At 39.0% G+C, this 17,311-nt stretch overlaps 1 non-coding gene across 1 annotated transcript; it reads right to left on the bottom strand.

Moving 5' to 3' along the window:
- Positions 1-13,753: 13,753 nt before the first annotated feature.
- On the bottom strand, positions 13,754-13,860 carry LOC141645103 (small nucleolar RNA R71). Its single transcript, XR_012544693.1, has one exon. It is a non-coding gene; the product is annotated as a small nucleolar RNA R71 (small nucleolar RNA).
- Between the last annotated feature and the right edge of the window lie 3,451 nt (positions 13,861-17,311).

Raw genomic sequence — 17,311 nt, 5'->3', positions numbered from 1 at the left:
CCCACCAACTATACCGAAAAGCCCGATAATTTTGGTGTGGATCTTCTTTGGAAGGCTATCTCCGGGAGGAATTTTATCCACCCAAAGCATTGCTACACCTTCGCCATCCAACATCCGGTGATTCGATTCACCGAGCGCTTTGTGGCCGGTACCATCAATGGGAGGTACGAACAAGATAGGTGTACTCTCATCGACTTAACTTTTCTTGAGTCCTATTTGAATGTTCGAGCGGTGAGGCGTTATAACTTCAATACACCACTTGAGATACTTACTAGATTCCATGATTTTGCTCAAGGGACCACCCAACTCAAGACCTTCGTGATGGGAGTTCTAATTACCATTTTGGCCCACCACCTTTGTCACGGGTTCAATGCCCGAGGAACCTATGTTCCTCTTGAGGGGAGGACTTTGATTGATGAACACACCATCTTCCACAGTCACCGATGGTGTAACTACACTCGAGATGGGAGTGTAGAGTGGCACACCAAAGGATGCACTTCGATGATCCTTGAAGGTTGGAAGATACCAGGCATTGACCCAAGATTGAGCCCATACTCGCCCCCACCAAGCTACCTCCTGGATATCCAAATTCTTGACAATCCCCCTCCAAGGGAAGAGCCGCACCGCCAAATACCTCGTGGAGCACCGGGAAGACCTATTCGCCCACCTTCCTATGTACCTATCCCACCATACCCTACTCCGTATACCGAATTTAGGCCGGCAATCCCCAATAACCCGGGTATTAATGATTTGATGGCACTCATGAATAGAGTGGACCTAGGGGTACATGAAGGGAGGGAAGACAACTACTTGGCCCTCTACCCCCAATACTATAACATGGCTCAACAAGGGTATATTGACCCTAATGGTCCCAAGCCCTCTTGGGCACAACCAGAGCTCTTGTTCGCAAATCAAGGGTATGACCAAGCTTGGGGTCGAGGCGACGGAGGGCATTCTAGCCAAGGTGGAGGGTACTCGGGGCAAGGAGGAGAATTTGACCAAGGAGGGTATTGGGGTCAAGCAAGCGGGTATGATCAAGCCGGGAGTTCTCATCGTTATGGCTATGATCAAGATGAGGATGACGAGTGAAAGGGGCCTACCTCACCACCTCCATTTGTATGATACCCAACTTTCCCTCTCTCTTTTGTATATACATTGCATTTAGTGTAGCTTTTGCATGCATTTGTATTATATATTGCATTTGCATAAGTAGTCCATATAGTATAAATTGTATTGTAACATGATTCATATAGATAGTTGCATATAAATTAGAATTCATGCATAGGCACTAATGGCCAAACCTATTCATTTCTACACTAGAAATAGTGTTTAAATCGGTTTGGGGAGGTTTGATCATAAGTGACCATAGTTTAAATCATGCATCATTTAGTGTAGTTTAGATCGCATTCATTTGTTATATATGTCATATAGAATTGCATTTAGTAAGAGCATGCATTCATATCATATCATTACATTTGTACTTTATTTCATAAAATCAAAAATCCAAAAAACATGTACTTTCTTTTTTATTCCTACTCCTACATGTACATTGAGGACAATGTCCAAAATAAAGTGGGGGATGGGAATTTATATTCCAAGATGCATAAAAATTGAAAAATTTCGAAAAATCCCAAAAATATGTCTTTTAAGTTCATAAAAACAAAACCATAAAAATTTGAAAAATTGAAAAATCTAAAAACAAGTTCATTTCCTTTATAGTGTAGTCTTGTATATATTGTGTTTGTTTTATCCTTGTTCACATTGATTGACTACGCCACATCCGAGACATGAGCATATTGAAGAACACATGGTATGATCTTTCCAATCTCCTTTTTCCTCTTTATGTTAATGACTATGTGGCTTTATTTTGATTGATGCGGTATAAATAATGTGAACTTAGGACTTGCATTTAGTTTATATGACATATTAGTTGGTAGAATCATAAGCATTAGGATGTTTATATGGTAGTTGCATCATGGCATGTAGTTTGCATGGTTAGAAAAATTTTGCGAAACCGTCTACTTGGGAACCTTGACAAGTGTATATAGGCCCTAGTAGATGCTTTTTCTTCTTAAGACTTTGCTTGTTAGAATACTTCTAAAACACCCTAGGATGTGTCATGCTAGTATCCTTTGACCCATGGATTAAGGCCTAGTCAAGAGTACCTTGTGGTGTGATAACTCCTTGGCTACCGTTTATTCCAAGGTGACCCTTGAAACCATGCATCCATCCATCCATCCATCATCCATGTTCTACCACATTTTTGTCATCAAAGGGAATGGGCATAAAAAGAAATCAATTTGAGTTCAATGAAATAAAAAGTGAAAGAAAGTTTGCAAAAATGCATCAAATGAAAAGAGGAGCAAAAATAGAACTCCTAAAGTTTCAAATATAAGCCACCCTCACTACATATGGGGTGACTTTGAAAATGTTAAAAAAGAAATGCTAAGAAAAGTTGAAAGTTGTCAAGTATTGAAATGCAAAAAATCAAAAGAAATCGCAAAAGAAATTGTTCTCAAATGTTATATGCCACAAGAAATTGGAGGGAAAAACAAAAACAAAAGCAAACTCCCAAAGTGAAACTCAAATATCTATTTATCCCTTTATCCATCGTATCCACTTTTGTGCATGGTAGAGAGGGGACGGCCCTTCTTCTTGTCTAGGCAAGAGGGGGAATTCCGTGATCCTCCAGTGTTTCTAACACCATAGGGAGTCTATTCTTGACAAAATCATTTAACGATTGAGGACAAAGGTACCCTAGCTTGACACAATTTGGAGGTGATTTATTAGTATCCTTCTAGGCTTAGTAGTTTGAAGAAATTGCATCTATGAAGGTGTGTGTACCCTTGAATTGCTTCCCTTGTAGATAATTTCCGCCACTTAGATGAGGAAAGTGGCTATTCTTTTGTAGATGCATCCATTACTTGTTTTGTGTTCTTTAATGCTTGGATGTGTCGCCATTTTGGCAAGACCCACCTTGCATTGGAAGAAGGCATCCTACCTCATGGTTGTCTTGTTGTGAGTTGAAGGGGCGGAGTGAGACCCGCTAATTATCTCACATCGGTTATATTAGTAGGATAGTTTAAATAAAGGTCTAGTTTTAGTCACCTCTTTACTCGGGACGAGTAAAGGTTCGGTTTGGGGATATTTGATGTGACCATTATTTGCGCACATTTAGTCCCCTAATTGAGCCCATTTTGCATACCATTATAACATTCTTTGGCCATTTTATCCGTCAAAACCTTCCTATTTGCTTTTCTATCGCATTCTATATGTTTTGTAGGAAAGGAGTTAATAAGACGAAAATTCCCGTCTTTCGTGCATATTCGGAAGCTATTTGACGACATTTGATGGATTAAGAGGAAGCAAGAACTGAAGACCAAGCCTACAAGAATAAAATAGAAGTGAAGGAAAGGGAAGAATAGAAAAGAAAACGTAAACTGAAGTCCAACCCGAGCGGATTCTCTGAAATCCGGCCGTCCACAATACACGGAACCCGTGCGTCTTCTCCCCAATCCGCCCATTTTCCTCTTCACCAATCCGCCCGGATTCTCCCAAAGACGCTCGGATTCCAGCCCATCGCATTTTCGTCTTCTTAAAGCCTCAGAGAAAGATGCCCTTCCTTCAAGAAATACCGGCTCCTCCCTGCTCCATTTAAAAAGTGTAATTACTAGTTTAGCCCTTAGTTAACCCTAATGCATCCACCTTATTTCTACTATAAATACCCTACTTGTAAATAATCAAACGGGGGGATCTTTTTAGCTAGAAAATCTATCCTTAGATTAGATTAGGAGTAGATTAGAATAGATTACTCTTTAATCTTTCCACAAAATTACACATTAATCTTTCCATAATTATTGTTCAAGTTTATTATTCAAGTAAGTTTATTATTCAAGTTTATTATTGGGTAATTGAAGATTGTTGGGTTATTATTGGGAGATTGACAACCTTCCATCAATCAATCAAGTTTCTTCTATTATTCTTTGCTTTATTATTTGGAATCATCTCAAGTTTGGTATAATTCCTTTACTCTTTAATCTTTATTGTTCATTTCTTCATTCTATTATCATGTTTATACTTGTTGTGATGATTGACACCATTAATGACATATTTCCCATGATAATGAGTGAGTAGTCTCTTAGCTAGGATTAATGGGTAATTAGGGGAAACCAACATGGGATTGATTCATGCTTAATCTAATATGTTCACATGATTAAATTGCTTGCTTGTTGTGATGTCAACTTTATACACATGTTATGTTTGATGAAATGCTAAGCCTATGAATCCTTGCATTTTTACCATCTCTTATCTACTCAACTTGACTTGTAAGATATAAACCAACTCGAGTCCTGTTAGACCATGCATAGAAGTTGAATAGGAGGAAAGTAAGTCGACTTGTAGGTGTTGTACAATCTAATCGATTCGGCTCCGGGACCCAACCCTTCCTATGAACCGTAAGACATAAACCAACTCGGTTTCTCCACAACATTAATTGCTTGCATATAATTGTAAACATGTTTGTATGATCAACACCATGAATCCCCTATGACCCCATGATATCCTAGCACTTTTAATCATTTGTTTACATCTTTCCTTTTATTGTTTGTTTTACTCTATCACTTTTATTAGTCTAGAACACAACTACAAACCCAAACAAATCGTGACACTAGCATAAATTGAGATAGATAGACTTAGAACCAAAAGCACACCGTCCCATGGATCGACCTCGACTTACCACTAACTAGTTGTATGTTGAGTTTTATAAATGTGTTTGATTGGATGAGTGACGACATCAACCGGATCAGTATATAGTTTCCCTATTTTCCAGTTTTGCTACTTGAATTCCGTTTTCAAGTTCAAAGTTCTAATATTTATTAAACCCGACATCGTGTAATTATAATTATGTAAATCGCCTAATAATTTATTTAATTTGTTCTTTAATCTAACTTGCGACGATATTAGTGTACATAAACATGTTAAATCACTTTTATTTGAGTCATATGTCAATAATCAACGTAAATTAACTAACGAACAATAACTAACCTGCGGGTCTGACTCACACAGTCAAAACCCAGCTCGAGAACAACTGCATGAACTGATGCGCCTCTTCCAGAGGACGCACCAGTTGCTGCGCCTGTTCTGTGTTGGTTTCTGCCTCTGAACTCTTTCTCACTTCGACGTAGGCTTTCTATTAGGTTTCTAATCGACTATTATCTTTACTATCGCTCTTAATTCGACATATTTTAATATTTTATTTTCTTTTTTTAATTCTTTTTTTGTTTCTTTTATTTTCTTTTCCATCCAAATCGTTCTTTTTTGAGCATATTTATGACGTAAATTCAAGTTAATCTATTGTAATTAATTGTAATTTATCATAATTCTTTATTTATCATTCTTGTATGATTTACTTACTTGGCATATTCACATGTAATGAATTTAATTTCAACTTCGACCCAATTGAGTGGTAAATTTTTTGTTAACCGACATAGTCTAATTTCACATGCTAGGATTAATCAATGGATGTTGCATTGCATGCATACAACTGATAACATATCAAATATAAATAACTTCCCTGATCATTAGTAGAGGCCGCTATCGAGGCGGGCGGGATTAGGTATTCAAATAAAGAGCTTCCTAATACATACCCTCACCCCTTACTCAAGATCTATGTGAGCATCCATGTTCATTGGCATCACAAGAGTCATTCTAGACACAGAATACTAAGGGTAACGAATTTCATAATGTTCATGTCACTACTTTATGTCCTGACATGATGCGAAGTATTAGAACGGTTCCAATGTTCCATAAAAATTGGTGGCGAATCCACAAATACAGGATTGTCAAACCTTTCACCAGTTTTAATGCCTTTCAAATCCATAACGATCCAGACGTGCTTTGGGCTCGCGCTGGAGTTCCGTGGGAGAAGTGATGCCTCCTCGAAACCAACGCGTGGGTGGCTGTGTCCACACTAGCCCATCATACTTGGCAGGCATATGACAAGCTATCAGTGAGCTCATCTTCGCTGCATCCACCGATGACACTTTCTTAGAGTTTTTCAGCGCTTCAGTTAGCACTTCGTTCATCTGAATCAACCTGTCAACTCCCTCATGCGACATGGTTGTGGGTGTGGATTTCTTAGGAGGCATTCTTTTGTTTTCATAACATTAAGAAACGTAGCCTTACGCTAATTAACATCCCCTCAAAACATGTAATGCGTGCATATTTATATTTCTTAAACGCGTATATAAGTGCGGAATTAAACACCCATCATATCTCTAGACATACGTAATACGACTCATATAAGATACGAATTACAGAAATTAAGCCAAATGGATAATGCTATGCACAGGTCGGTCGACCTTAAAGTCGGGTCGGTCGACCCAGGATTTTTGTCGATCGACTTGGTTATTGGTCGTTCGACCCAACCATGTTACCATGCATATACAAGTTTATAATAGGCTTGCAATTATTCTACATCATATTCTTATAGTATCTTATAATCAACTACTTCATTTCATATTTTCTTTAAGCTATAACACATTTACTATGCATCACAACAAATCATATTATTCACTTTATAATTTAGCATGCCATATATAGTACTTGATAATAAACAAAACTTCTATTACATATCACATCACCATTCACACCATACTATAGCTATAACCAATTGCATCCTGTATCTCACTTATAGTCACAGAATTAATATACTTCCATTCACATATACACACCATACCATCCATAACCTCTACTTTTCAATGCTCATAACGTACTTAACTACATACAATGGTTGTAGCAACCCAGATTATAAAACCAAAGGAGAAGGTATATTAAATGTTTTATTAGAGTATAACAACGATAAAAGGGTTAAGGTGGCGGAAACAGCTGACCAATCCGGTTCGCTACTAAAACCAAACACAACTAATACATTATTAAGTGTATCTCAAGTGAAGACAAAGTCCTAATTTATTATTGATCTCGCCGCACAGTACTTCCCCAACAAGATATCATCCAAACAGCAAATCATCTGAACAATCTAAGAATGGGGGTCGACAATCAGTCAGGAGTAACTAGATGGACTCTCAGTCATGTTTATGACAATTGAATATAACCAACAATTATTAACAACTGAAATGCAAAACTAGTAAACATTTGAGACCATCTATACTTAAGAAAACACGACATCAACTTACCACCAACCAATGGCATAATAAGACAATCATTTGATATATGGACTTCAAGTAAAAAAGCATGGGACGACGCATAACACAAACCATATTACGAGATCATACACATCATAGAACCATCGTGACCATGTGCGATGTGACGGCACCATACAACCTACTAGAGCGTATAACAACTGCCCCTAGTTATAGCACAGTTCATAAGAGCGTTATGACAACTGCCTCTAACTGTTAGAGCGTATAACAACTGCCTCTTGTGGACATGGACCACACTGCGGCGCGCGCGGAAGGCCCTTGAATAAGCGTGTATTTGTGGAGTCACCACCAATTTTTATGGGAAATTGGAACCGTTCGAATACCTCGTGCCATGTCAAGACACAAAGTAGTGACATGAACACTAAGAACTCGTTACCCTTAGCATTCTATGTCTAGAATGACTCTCGTGGATGCTAATGAACACGGATGTTCACAGAGATCTTGAGTAAGGGGTGAGGGTACGTATTAGGAAGCTCTTTAATCGAACACCTAATCGCGCCCGCCTCGATAGCGGCCTCTACTAATGATTAGGGAAGTCGTTCATAGTTTATATGTTGTCAATTATATGCATGCAATTGATGTGACTCATATTTGAGCACATTTAGTCCCCGAATTAACCCTGTTCCCATGCTTTCTAGCATATATTAGGGTCATTTCTTATCTTTAGTTTCCCATTTTGCATATTCTTTGAGGTTTTGTGTCCTTGGTAGGAGAGGATTGCTAACCTTGCATTTATGGATCTAAATGGATCACATTTAATGACCAAGCATCAAAGAGGAGACCGACACTAGAGGCCTAAGAAAGTAAATAAAGTGAAATGGGCAATGATGGAAAGATCCTTGCATCCCCAAACACAATCCCCGCGGATTGTTAAGGAGCCAAACAAGAGAAAAATCCTGTGCCACGATTCGAGCGGCTTGAGCTCAGGACGAGCTTACCAGAGCTCGATCCGAGCGTCCCGACTGCCAGCCGGAGCGGATCTTCTTACAGGATAGGCCGTCTTCAGGTGAGGACGAGCGGATCCTGGTGGGAGTTGCAAGCACGATCCGCGTATGCCCCTCGGGAGTTGCAATTCCTCAAGCTTCTCTTAGGGTCTTAATAGTCATTTAAGCCCTTAGTAACTCTAATCCTTGTACTTAATTTTAGTATAAATACCCCATTTTACTACCTAGATTAGGATCAACTCTTAATCAAGCTTTAATCAATCCTTAATCATCTCTTAATTTAGTTGTAATACACATTTCAATATTAATCATATCTTAATCTTTCATTAATCTCTCAATTGTTCTTAGTTCTATTTGGGTAATTAGAAGATTATTTGGGTTTATTGGAGGATTGACAACCTTCCATCATTCATCAAGTACTTCTATTATTCTTTGCTTTATTATTTGGATCATCTCCATAGGTATAATCCCTTTTTACCCTTGTTTAATTATTGTTAATTATATCATTTATTCATCATGTTTTGCTTTGTTAGTATGATTGACAACCTTATTAGCATGCTAAACTTGATCATGAGTGAGTAGTTCTTTAGCTAGGGTTAATGGGGAATTAGGGGAACAAACATGGGAATTTATCTATGCTTAATCTAATATGTTTTCATAATTAATTTGCTTGCTTGTTGTGATTTCAACCTATGCACATGTTATGTTTGATGAAATGCAAGCCTATGAATCCTTGCAGTTTTTACCCATCTCTTATCTTTTCAATGGGGCTTGTAAGACATAAACTAACTAGAGCCTCATTTGAACATGCATAGGGTTGAATCTGGGGAGACTAAGTCGACTTGTAGGTGTTGTACAGTCCAGACGACTCGGCTCCGACACTTAAATCTTCCTAGGGATTGTAAGATATGCACTAACTCGATCCCATCACAATAATAAGTGCTTGGATCTATTTGAGTACATGTTTGTATAATCTATTTCCATGAATCCCCTATGAACCCATGACACCCAAGTGCTTTTAATCAAGTGTTTACAAACCCCTTTATTTGCTTTACTTTTTTTTCATTCATGTTGTTGATTAGTTTAGATTACATCTCATCTCAACCCAGTTTGTGACACCCTAAGACATAGCTACTTGCAATTGAAAATCCTACATCAATACCCGTCCCTGGGGATCCGACCTTTACTTAACTCTTTACTAAGTGTAGTTTCTGAAGTTATAAATATTGTTTTGGTTGGTAGCTTTTGACGACGAGTTTTAACCTGACCAAAAATGGCGCCGTTGCCGGGGACGGTGTTCAATTGATTTGATTTTTGTTAATTGTTTTTAGTTGTGTCTTTCTTTGCCTTGAGGGAGAGCACTTCCTTAAGGTACTTCTCACCATTTTCTCTTAGTGTAATTCACAAGATGGATCTTATAGATTGTTGTGTAGAGGACCATGTGAGCACTACTCTCATCAAAGACCCTTTGCAAGCATTGGAAGCCTTAGAAGCAAGTGAGGCCAAAAACAAGTATTGGGTATTGGAAGTAGACCTCTTTGAAGCCGCTCTAGCTTACAAAGAGCTCACCTATGAGCAATCCATATTGATAAATAACATTCTCATGGAAGCATCACAATCCACTAAAGAAGAAGAAGCAACTAAAGATCATACCATGCAAGTCGAGGAGCAAGATGAATATGTCGAGGATTTTGACTACATTGGGTATGAGGAGTTCGAAGAACAAGTTGAATATGCCATGAGGGTGGAATGTTTAATGGAGGTGGAAGATGTCCCCAGTGAACCTTCAATGGTAGAAAGTAAGGTACAAACTCCAACTCTAAAACCCCTTTCCCCAAATTTGAAGTATACTTACCTTTATGAGTCTAAAACCAAACCCATGATTGTTATTGAAAAACTTGATGAGAACCTATTGGAAAGTTTGCTTGGTGTGCTAAAAGAACATGAAAAAGCTATAGGCTATAGTCTAGATGATCTTAAGGGAATAAGCCCTAATTATTGCATGCATAGAATTCATCTACAAGAAGACCATAGGCCTACCATCCAAGGACACAGGAGACTAAATCCCCACATGCAAGAAGTTGTAAAAACGGTGGTTATGAAATTACTTGAAGCGGGAATCATTTATCCTATATTGGATTCTTTGTGGGTTAGCCCCGTTCAACTGGTACCTAAGAAAGGAGGTACCATGGTGGTAACAAATGATAAGAATGAGCTACTACCCACAAGGAAGTGAAAGGATTCAAAAATCCTCTAATTAAACTCTTTAATTATATATCTAAGTTACTCATTAAAAAGATATTGATCTTCTGCATGCATAACATAGTATAAATAGAAAAGTAAGAACAAAGCTCCTTACATTGATGAAATCGGTTTATAGGGCACAAGTAAGAACACCTTTCAATACTTCTTCTTGAGCTCAAAGTAAATGGATGATCCCCTTAGTCTCAATATTGTGAGAACCTCCTTTAAATTGCACCAAGACAAACCCTTAATTCTAATTAATATATTAACTAGATATATAATTAGAGACCTTAAAATTAATCTTATTATTATTTCTATTAATACCTTTAGTAATCTAAGTATAAGATTTATGAACAATATTTTTCAAAAACTTATTTTAGGGAGATAAAGTGAGAAGAGTGAGTAGTAAAATATATGAATGAATGAACATAAAATAAGAATAATTCTTATTAGGGTAAAGGGGGGAAAAACCAGTGGCATGGGAGAGGATGAGAGAGCCAATGCATGCCCCTTCCCTATTAGAATTGTTCTTATCAAAATACATTAGGGTGTAGGCTAGTTTATAATTGTAATCATTGTGTTCTCCACAATTAAAAAAAACAATTAACCAACTCACCCTAATATCTTCTAAAACCGGTCAATTAGGTAATATGGACTCCATTTTATTTTTGTCAATTGTCACTTTGTCATATAATGTGTGACATGTAACATGTAACATGTTATTAATAATATTAATGCATATTTAACAATTAAATATCATTACATATATTAATTTAATTAGATATAACAATTGACTAGTAATTCACAATCACAAGTATATAAAATGGATCATGTTAATATAATCTACAACACATTGTAATTATAATTAACTAATCATTCTTAATTTAACTGTTTCATAAACAATATTTTGGAAATATAATATTTTAATTACTAAAACGAATCTCATTTAATCGAATTACAATAAGATTCATATTCTCACTCACAAATGTAAATTTTTCAATTTTAAGGAATTAATTAATTTGTATCAATATACAATTAATTAATTTATCTATTAAGGGAATTGTCCTTTAGGTGTGGGATCAACTGATCACCACCGTCAAATGACAGTAATTGATGCGTGTCTTTTATATGATGTTTTACATCCCATTTTACACGCATTTCAGAGCTCATTCATGTAGTTTATGCTACATTTCTCCCTATTTCCGTCTACTTCCGTATTTTTGTACATTATTGCAGAAATGTGAAGAATCCAGCGGAAATCGAGCTAAATCCATCCCCGAGTATCTTGCATTGCATTTGACGTGAAGTATTCGCATAAAGAACGAGCTTGGTGCGCAATTCAAGGCCCGAAAGACAAATCCACTAGATTATAGAAGTCAAGTAGCAGCTCAAGCAGTCGATCGACCACTACCATCAGTCGATCGACCAACCATCGGGTTCCAGAAGCTACTGTTCATTGCTATTCAGTCGATCAACCAGTCCTAGCAGTCAATCGACCAAACTGCTATTCCAGACGAGAATTAAAAGACCGTGAATCTTGAAGCCCAAAGTTATGTTAGGTTTAGGAAATAAAGTTACGTTAGTTGCTATATAACGTAACCTAGAAACATCAGTTTTGATATCAAGTTTTTACATTAAGTTTTACATACAGTTCTTTAGAAATAATTAGGGTTTGGGAAACTATTTCGCATTGGATTTTCGTTGTGATTTCAATCATTCCGTTACGATCCTTCTGCAATTTCGGTATTCACTTGCTCTATTTTTAGTTCATCTTTATTGCATTGATAGTATAGGAGTTGTTAGTTAGTCTCCCGAAACCGATTTATCTTTATTGTTAATTGTTTGTTCATTCGGTTTAAGCATGAAACTTTCTGCCTATTTCGTTAATTTCATTGTTGTTATCAACGTTAGTATCAGTAGCTAAATCAATTGTGCTAGGATGTAGGCGAATTATAACGTAGGCGGCGTAGTATTATTTTGGACTGAATTCGCGTGTCAGTCGATCGACCGCCATACCTGGTCGATCGACTGACCACGTGAGGTTACCTTTCGTTTTAATTGATTTTAATGTTGTATTTAACAAATCGAATGCATGCGACCAGTTAGATGCTTAATTTATAACTGACCCATTAGATCGAAAGATAGGGACAGTTGTTAGACAACCAATTAAAATGACTAAACTGTGCTGAGATCGAAAGATAGGTATAGTTTAGACCGTTAGTCACTTTTCAGGACGAGAGTCAGTATTAGTGATATTAGGGACTTATAGCGAGATTGAAAGATGCTATCTGTTAAGAGTGGACTGAGAGGACCTCTTGTTTTCCCGCCACACTTGTGTTTGATTCAGACCGACTTAGTATGCTGCCGCCGAAGCTGTAATGAACCGACCATCCTAGTACCCCTTCTTTATCTGTTTTAATCCGCCTTTTTAGTTTATTGTCTTTATTTATTCATAGCTATAGACCAATTCAACTCAACCCATACACTCGTTACCTTAGACTAGAATTAGACAGCTAGAAATTACGTCTGCCTCCTTGTGGTTCGACCCTGTTACCACTAGCCTAGGTAAGTCTTAATAGGAAATTATAAATCTTATTCTTGGTACTCACAACGACGGGTATCAAATTTTGGCGCCGTTGCCGGGGAGGCAATAGTTCTAATTTTTAGTTTTTTTATTTTTAGTCTTTCTTAGTTTAAGGGACATCCGTTCCTTAAACTTTTCTTATATTCTTTTTGTAGTTTCTTCTTATGCGCAGGTCACAGGGTGGTGAACTAGTACCATTAAATCCTGAGATCGAGAAATCCTTACGCGAGTTGAGACGATCACAAAGGGTATTACCGACAGAGGAAGAGTTGAGTACTCTGTCAAGCCAATATGAGAACGCTCTGTTCGAAGGAGATCCACCTACATCTCCTGCCTCTACTTCTTCAGCCGAGACAGTTACTTCTCCAGAAATCCCAGTTATGGCTGAAGAAGCAACCATTGCTAGTCACTCAGAGCCAACAGCTGCGAATCTCTACAAAGGATTCGAACTACCTGGGGAGGCGAGAAAATTCGAGCCAAAGCCTTCCTATATTAACCTGGTTGAGAGAAACCAGTTCGGGGGAGCTGCAAATGAAGATGCAGCCAAGCACATGGAGATTTTTATTGATTATTGTTGCTCTATACCCCCGCCGGCCGGTGTGACCCAAGATCAGATCAAGGAGACCATGTTCATTTTCTCTCTTCGTGATGCTACAAGAGAGTGGTATAGAGATCTGGACCGAGCCGCTAATGGGATCACTGACTGGAATTCCTTAGCCATGGCATTCTACAAAAAGTACTTCTCTGCCTCGAAGACGAATGCCATTAGAGCTCAGATCACGAGCTTTAAACAAGGGCCAGATGAGAACTTCCATGAAGCATGGGTCCGTTTCAAGAAACTGGTGCGAACCATACCGCACCATGGGTTCGAAAAATGGAGCTTGTGCAATCAGTTCTATAATGGATTATACGACGATCAGAGGGCCATATTAGATGCTGCAGCTAATGGCCGATTTGCTGAGAACATGGGAGAGACCAAGGGGTGGAAGATCATCGATGATTTGGCCACTCATAAGACCGAATATGGGAATTCGAGAGGAAACCAGAGGAGAGCTGCTGAATCTTCCTCTGTTGCTGCACTAGAAGCCCTCACTGCAAGGTTTGACAAATATGAATTAGGAGGAGCTTCTAAAGGTGGGATGTACCAAGTAAATCTTTGTTTTGAGACGGTCCTTTCGTCTCGTAGAAGATGTGGAGCCGAGGGACATGTCTCGAGAATTGTCCCGATCCTTTCGAATCTTGTGCTGCCTTTCAACACTATAGGCAGATAAACACGTACTATGAGCCGAATGTCCACCCCAACTTGAGGTGGAGTAGCCAGAATGTCCTAAATCCGACTCAACCTCCACAACAGCAGCAGCTGCAAGCTTATGTGCCCCCTCATCATAAGCAACAACAATACCAAAAACCCCCTTATGTGCCGCAGCAGCAACAACAATCCCATGGTTCTGATTTGGCTGAGTTTAAGAACTGCTACTGAAGGAGTCCCAAGCTAGAGAGGCCGGGATGAAGCTACTAGAGAGCCAAATTGCTCAATTTGCTAGTAAGAGAACCACTCGAGCTCCCGGACACTTATCGACTCAAACTGACCAGAAAGAGACCCTAAATGCCATTACTTTGAGGAGTGGGTCTACCCTGGAGGGGCCTGCTATGGTCGAGGAGGCCCCTGAAAAGAATGAGGCCGAACCGAGTCAAAACAAAGCTGTAACGAATAATTCAAAGAAAAAGGCGTCTACCAGGTATATCAGTCGATCGACTGATATACCCAGTCGATCGGCTGAGATGCGGGTTACAGGAGCTTCTGGAACTGTACATCTCAGTCGATCGACTGAGCAAGGTGGTCGATCGACTGAGACTCCTGCTGATATTGAGAAGTTTTGTCCTTCAATGCCCGATAATTTGAGAGACCATTTGTTCCGGGGTTCGACAACTCCGAAAGTATTGGGGAAAGACCCGAGTGCTGATGGGTCCGTCCCGATTCCGAAGTTCGATCCGATGACGGTTAATGGCTCACATTTGAGACGGTCTGAGGAGGGTTCAAGCCTCAATAAGGAGAAGGTGGTGGACTTTCAGCCTATGTCCACGGATACCAGCACGCGCGATTTAGAGGAGAGGGCTAAGGTACTTCTCTCAGCCCCATATCCAGAGCGACTAGTGCCGACAAAGGAACAGGTATCTTTCAATAAATTTGAAAAGGTTATTCGTAGTTTGAATGTACAAGTTCCTTTCCTTGAGTTGGTCAATCAAGTGCCTGCCTTCAATAAATTCATGAAACAACTCCTGTCTAAGAAAAAGTCACTTGAAAATGTGCATACTGTCGCACTAACCAAAGAGTCATGCTCTTATTTGTCGCACACTGCACCCCATAAGCTAGAGGACCCGGGTAGCTTTTCTGTTCCTTGCAATATAGGTACCTTCTCTATTGAGAAGGCATTATGTGACTTAGGAGCTATTATAAGCGTCATGCCTTTGAGTCTAGCTAGGAAGCTCAAATTGACTAGGTTTGCAATAACAGATATGACAGTACAGATGGCTAACCGATCTGCGGTCCAGCCAATAGGAGTCTTAGAGGACATCCCTGTCCAAATAGGGAAGTTCTTCTTCCCCGTCGACTTCGTGGTACTTGACATGCCTGAGGATGCCCATATTCCCATTATTTTGGGTAGGCCATTTTCGCACTCTTTGTGCCGGGTGCATCATAGATGTCGGTCTAGGAACCCCGACTTTAAAGTGGGCAAGCATTCTATCGTTTTTGCCCACCATCTATGAAAAAGGACCCCATGTGGCCTGTGACTTGTAATACGGTTTCTGACAAGAAATCGTACTTTGTGCTTCCTGATTTACCTATCTCTATTCCTGTTGTAACCACTCCGCCCCAGACTGGGAGCAAATTGGAGGAAGATTTGTCTATTTCTGATATCGCAGGAGCTGGTTTGGGGAAAGAAGAGCTGTAAGTCACTCTAGCTACAAAGAAGCCGATCATTCAAAGAGGAGGTCTTGGTTGCCTTAGCTATGGCATTGATGAGGAAGTTGATGACGAACCGGTCAAGGCACGGAAGTCCGACTTGGACTTTGATGAGCAAGAAGAGGTCATTGATTGGGGAGACGATGAAAGTGTTGATCCGTTGAGCCATACAGACGTGGAAGCTAAGAAGGGTGCAGCTGCTAAGATAAGCACCGTTGAGGCTACCTCTAGTAGCCAGAAGCCGACAAAGTGGGCCATTCTGTTGCCGTTCTTGATCAACTACTAGTTGATCACATGTTTTCCAAACATTTTATTTGCTTTTGTTAGACACTTTTTATTGCTTTTGTGTGCGCGAAACTTCGAATTTTATTTTGCTTGCTTAGGATTTTATGCGTTTGAGACTTTATTCTGGGTTTTGCGCAATTTTGGGCGCGTATTATTGTGCACTTGCAGGTTTTTAGACCTCATTAGCTCAAGTAATTGAGCAAATACGAAGAAATAAGGAGTACAACAGTATTTTCAGTCGATCGACTGGCTACATTGGTCGATCGACTGAGTTGCACTTTCCAGGAGCTACTGTTCCTGACACATTGGTCGATCGACTGAGTTGTACTTTCCAGGAGCTACTTTTCCTGACACATTGGTTGATCGACTGCCGTTCTTAGTCGATCGACCAAGGACATATTCTTCAGACCTATTCACGACCTCTCCCTGCTTGTGTTTGGTCGATATGCGGACTTAAGGGAGTTTTCTACTCCACTTTATTTTCCGTCCAATTATTTATTTCTTCTAATTTTCTCATTTGTGCACATATTTACCGCTTCAAAATTGTCTTCTCGATTTTATGCGTGGGTTTTATTTGTCTTTCGTGTACTTATTAGTAGCATGCTGCCACTCTTTGAAACCTCCTAGCTCACGCTGGTTTGGGGAGGTTTCCTTTGCTGCGTTTAAAGTCTTATAAGTTCCCGATTTCCACTTCATGTCATTTTTATTTATTTTCCGGCAAATTCCCATTTCTCTTTTCTTCATTACATGATTTTGCACAATGGGGACATTGTGTGATTTGGTTTGGGGAAGGGTTTTGCGTCGCATATCATTTGCTTGCATTCACGTCTACATTTTGTTTTGCATTGTTTATTTCATTCTTATATTCAAAAAAATTCTCAAAAAATTGAAAATTTTCAAAAATTTCCATAAAATGCACGTTTATTTTAGCATATAGGTCGAGTCGGAACGGTAGTATTTCAAGGATGATATTGCATTTTGCACCTGTTTTGCCTGAGCCTTGCTTGATTAACATGTTATTAGTAGAATCGTATAAATGCATACCTACGAGTTTTCGTTAATTATTTGC

This window comes from Silene latifolia, chromosome 2 (assembly GCF_048544455.1).
Source record: "Silene latifolia isolate original U9 population chromosome 2, ASM4854445v1, whole genome shotgun sequence".
Taxonomy (NCBI): Eukaryota; Viridiplantae; Streptophyta; class Magnoliopsida; order Caryophyllales; family Caryophyllaceae; genus Silene; species Silene latifolia.
This window is presented reverse-complemented; position numbering and strand designations above follow the sequence as displayed.